This window comes from Aplysia californica, unplaced genomic scaffold, assembly GCF_000002075.1.
Source record: "Aplysia californica isolate F4 #8 unplaced genomic scaffold, AplCal3.0 scaffold00034, whole genome shotgun sequence".
Classification (NCBI taxonomy): Eukaryota; Metazoa; Mollusca; class Gastropoda; order Aplysiida; family Aplysiidae; genus Aplysia; species Aplysia californica.
In genome coordinates this window covers 589,044-593,988 of record NW_004797304.1, presented here as the reverse complement: position 1 = coordinate 593,988, position 4,945 = coordinate 589,044, and the positions used below count along the sequence as shown (strand labels likewise).

The 4,945-nt window shown below is 39.1% G+C and overlaps 3 non-coding genes across 3 annotated transcripts; all 3 read left to right on the top strand.

The window, feature by feature from the left end:
* The first annotated feature begins 1,394 nt into the window (after positions 1 to 1,394).
* TRNAY-GUA lies at positions 1,395 to 1,486 on the top strand. The gene is given in 2 exon segments: positions 1,395 to 1,431; positions 1,451 to 1,486. It is a non-coding gene; the product is annotated as a tRNA-Tyr (tRNA).
* Positions 1,487 to 3,114: 1,628 nt separating this feature from the next.
* TRNAY-GUA lies at positions 3,115 to 3,202 on the top strand. Its single transcript is given in 2 exon segments — positions 3,115 to 3,151; positions 3,167 to 3,202. It is a non-coding gene; the product is annotated as a tRNA-Tyr (tRNA).
* Positions 3,203 to 4,677: 1,475 nt separating this feature from the next.
* On the top strand, positions 4,678 to 4,765 carry TRNAY-GUA. Its single transcript is given in 2 exon segments — positions 4,678 to 4,714; positions 4,730 to 4,765. It is a non-coding gene; the product is annotated as a tRNA-Tyr (tRNA).
* Positions 4,766 to 4,945: the final 180 nt, after the last annotated feature.

The following is a 4,945-nucleotide window of genomic DNA, read 5'->3' as shown; positions in this document are numbered from 1 at the left end:
GGGGTGGGGTGGTTTGGGGTAGGGGCAAATGAGATTTAGAATATGATGGTGACTGGACCACTAAAAGATTGTAATGTCTCAGAGTTTTTGCCCGCATCGACCTGGAAAGATGAACATACGAAGCGCTAAACTTTGTAAACACCTTATTAGGCTAATTGAAAAAACATTGTAGACCAAGATTGTTTCCACTACTTTCGCTTCCTTTTACTGTATGTATGAGCCTTATGTAGGGTGAATTTAAAATGCCATACAAATAATGCTTTTTTTCTCAAGCTTATCTGAAAAACATTTTTTTGCTATTTCAAATGTACCAATAGTAAATGAAAAAAATCAACGTTTATTTGTATTTTTTTTCTTTTATTCATCTTGTTTCTAAATTTTAGGATAATACCATGTTTTGCGCAGAATATTATACCGTTATGTGTTTCGTATCCATGAGTCCTGCCATATGAACAGTGCCCCGGACCACGTCCTACCGTCGCATCTTGTTCTCTACAATGGCTGTTTGCCTGCAACCGGCTAAGAAATGCTAAAATGAAATCGTCGCTGTCGCATGCAGTCCACCTAAGTTCAAATTTCGAGAATTTTCGATTTTTACCCGTTTTCAAAGCTCTTTCAAAGATTCACTTTCAACATCATCAAAGTACAATTTAGTACTATGATCAAGGCTTAAAACTGTCTTGCTTTTCATGATTTCTGATAGGACCGGCATAACATAAACTAGTTTTTGTCTCTGTTGTAAAAAGTGCCCAAACGGATTTAGGTGGATTGCTTGTGGCATCGACGCACTACTGTCAGCAATATAGAATTGGAAATGTGGAAACAGACTAGAATAGGGATAGAGTCGGGGTGTGTGCGTGGGGAGGGGTGGGTTCACACAGTACAATGAACACTACTTCTTAAGGTTGATCATTGGTCACTGTACAGGCTCAACACCCTTTTCAACGTTGTAAGGTTTTTCATGAGGCGGGACTTCCAATCCAATATCCATCTCCAAAAGTATCGAGCCAAATGAGTGAACATCCGTAAAAATTCCCCCAAAACAACCCATGGTCAGAAAGCGTTATTACAGATTCGAATCAGGACCATCCACTTTTACTCCAGCATGATATATATATATACCAGCTGAGCTAACCGTGCGCCCTCTAAAGGTTGAAAACGGTAAGTGGGCATAAAACAGGGAGGCGAGTACGGGGGACGAAAGGGGCAGACACTGAACATTTTATGACCTTGATGTGGTGGTGACACCATCTTTACCTCCGATGTGGGAAAAGGGCAGATGGGGTAGTCGCATTGAACAGGTAACCTTTGTCCTTTGTCTCATGGCATGAAGTTGCTTCGATGTTTTTCATTAAAGTGACTTTATAGAGAACGGTTTTCACTCTCAAGTGTCTCCCGCGATAGCTCAGTTGGTAGAGCGGAGGACTGTAGAGGCGATAGATACACTGACATCCTTAGGTCGATGGTTCGAATCCGTCTCGCGGGAATAAATTTTTTTGAGCAATTAATGAAGACGAGGTCACCACCCACCCCACCCCCCTTTTTCTGTGTCATGGAGCACCATTATAAACTTGTATTCCTTGATAGACTCATATATAAGTATATTGAAATTAAACATTTATTTGATACATTATAGTGCACCGTTTTAATTAGTTATTTAATTACATGTATTAAACAAAAATGCCTACCTATGCAGCCTATTGGCGTAAGTTATGTAGCTGTTAGTGACTATGTCGTCACAAGCGGACAAACTGTGGGTAGTTGGAGGTCTTACATCTTTTCTTTTCGTCTGCTGTTTCTGTCTTACTATCTGTCTTAAATTTTCCTGGCACTAAATGGCTGTAATGTGTCCTGGTGCTTCTCATTACTTAGCGCACTCAAATAAGCAGAAAGCATGGGTTTTGTTCTCAAGCGCTGAGGTCAGTCTGTCAAGTATAGCCATATGTCTCTTTTCTTCTACTTCTTTCCACCTGGTAAAGCCTTGGCATTAAGGAATAAAACAATCCGCTGTTTAAATACTATGTCGATTTGGGCGTAAAATGTCCACAGCGATAACAATGATGCATTTCTTATTTTTCTCCTTAAAATAATATACAATCTTTGACTTTCAGCTTTCAGGCGCTCTTTTCAATATGACATGAAATCGAGAACGTAACGTTTTGAGATTTATAGGTAATTGAATCCTGATGCACGTTTAACATCACCTGAACAAAACTGGATATAAGGCTAAGCTGTCCTGACATACCTTAAAATCTAGACTCCTGGAACAGATACGCCTAGAACGTTTATCTAGTCAGTGGTAAAGCGAATTGACTTCTAAATTTAATTTCCACATGTTGTTAAATTAATCAGTTTGTCTTTGTTTTGGCTTGCTTGGTATTGTCGGCAGTGGTGTTTAATTGTTTGTTTTTAAATACTATAAATTATGCAACAATATTCAGAGCCCTTAGAATAACATTACAATCTTTTGGTGAGAAAACTTTCTCATTTTTTGTACAAAAAATCTGCAACACCTTGCCCCAGGATCATAGAGAAACAGCAAATTTTGATAAGAGGTTTAACCGATTGCTCAAGACTCATTTGTTCAATTTTTAGTTATAGTGTGTCAGTAAGTTCTGATTTTTTTTATATGTACATATTATTATTCATATAATGTATGGTTGTGAGAGTTCTTCTTTATCTGGTTAAACTGGTTTTTCTTTCTTCTGTGAAACATTTTTCTAGTGTGAATGATTATGTGATTGGTGTAAAGCGCTCAGGCTAATACTATTTAGGTTTCTTAGGAGAACATTTCGAAAAGAGTAGATCTTACGAAAATTGATGACAGAGATGAAAGTTCAACGACGTCTCCTTTGAATTTGGTTTAGAAGTCAGAACGTGTATGGAAGGACAGACTTTACCCGGGGAAAGACCTGGGCAGTCAGTGGGCCCAGCGCTGAAGCCGGCACAGTTAAATGTTATTGAGTCAAAGGTCACCACGTGGACGGACTCCGCTGTGAGGAAAGTCGTGATGGGGCGACAGTAAACATTTTGTCGCCTTTTCCCTCCAACATTCGAGTGTATAGGCTTTCCCAGGGGAAAATTTATAAGAGAAACTTTATTTAGCACGTGTATCCCGCGATAGCTCAGTTGGTAGAGCGGAGGACTGTAGAGGACATACATTGACATCCTTAGGTCGATGGTTCGAATCCGTCTCGCGGGAATTTTTTTTTTCCACATTCTGAAAAAACAACCCAATTATTTTTGTTTGTTTATTTGTTTGCTCTGTCATTTACTTGTCTTTCTCTTTTCAACGCTTGCCGATGTTTGGTAAGGGGAAACGTGCTTACATGCATTATTATCAATTTAAATTCATCAGTTTATGTAATTAATATTGGTATAATATTATCAAGTGTTATTGTGTTTACAACAACAAAAACAACAACTTTTGTGCACGGTTCCACGTTAGGTCAACCCCGACCTTCAAGTTTGGGAACATTAGTTTTGTTAACATTATGTAGTCGGTAAAGAAAAATCAAGCAAGTGAAAACTACTTGTCAGGGAGATCTTATTGGGAACTCAGAAACGAGAATCAAGCGTTAGTCTTTGATATTGTGTCTTGTCTCACACCCGTCCCCCTTGACAAATTATGAAGATATTTTCTGACTCACACTTGCTATGGTGTTTTAATTCATGTCCAAGTTCCATTGCATTCTTTATAAAAAATGCTAGCTGTAAAGATAAGTGTAAAAGTAATTCTTTATCCTACCGTCTCTCTTTCTATAAGTTCGTTTCTACTTGCATATTATTATTCTTAGTGCGGTATGTTTGTAAACACTCCAACGCTTGCTCCACTGTATATTATCTATCTCTGGATGATGAAAACATTGTATCAATGCTAACTTTTCCTGTGCCAAATCATGGTCTATTGTTGATATATCCAGTGAAAAGCAAAGATTTTATTTTTCTGTGTGCAGACACAGTTTGAGCCTGTATTTTCAGACAGGAACTTCTTGTTCCACATTGGTTTCTCTCTTTTTTTTTTACATTGGTGTGGTGTAAATCATAATGCATTACTGCATCTGCATCCTTTTCGGTTAATCAAGTGTCTATAAGTGAATCGAAAGCTAATATAGAACTGAACAGAAATGTGTTCCTAATCATGACCGTCACTGAAAAACATATCGCTAAGGCCTTGTGGGATAGTTAAGGGGAAGGGGTTGGGGGGGGGGGGGGGGGGCATTGGTAGGTGCCACTTCTCTCTTTTTCTTCTATTGTTTAAGATACGATAAGATCAAATGTATCCTTATTGTCCAGATCCTGGTACATTGGTTTGTTGTTTCACCACGTATACACACGCACGCACGCACACTCTCCCCGAACAATCCTCTCTTCCACAAACATCTGTGCACATACCAACAACAATACAATAGTAGATAACCATAATTCTGACAATAACGTTTCTCTCTTCTCAAACGCCAGGTAAGGTCACGGACAAGATATCCCGTCCATCTGCATGAAGACACGCCAACGCTGCGCATTCCTTATGTGGAAGACGTCCATAATATTTACTCCATCGAGGGAGGTTGAAGCGTGGCAGGACCATCCACGTCGTAACCTTTTCTTCAGATCATTTAACTGTTATAGCCGCTGTCTAGGCTAGCATTTTAACAGTAGCTTTTCGAACCATTCCCATCTCCTGCGATAGCTCAGTTGGTAGAGCGGAGGACTGTAGAGGTGATACACTGACATCCTTAGGTCGATGGTTCGAATCCGTCTCGCGGGATTATTTTTTATGCTTCTTCATGGGTCATACTTAATATTTTTTGCTGGTATTTTTTTAGGAGGGGGGGGGGGGATGTAGAAAGCTAACGTATTATCTTGTGCTTTTTAATGCAAAGTAGGCATAAACGTGATGTATCAATTTACGTATTTCATTTTCTTTTTCGTTTTCTTTCCTCATCCC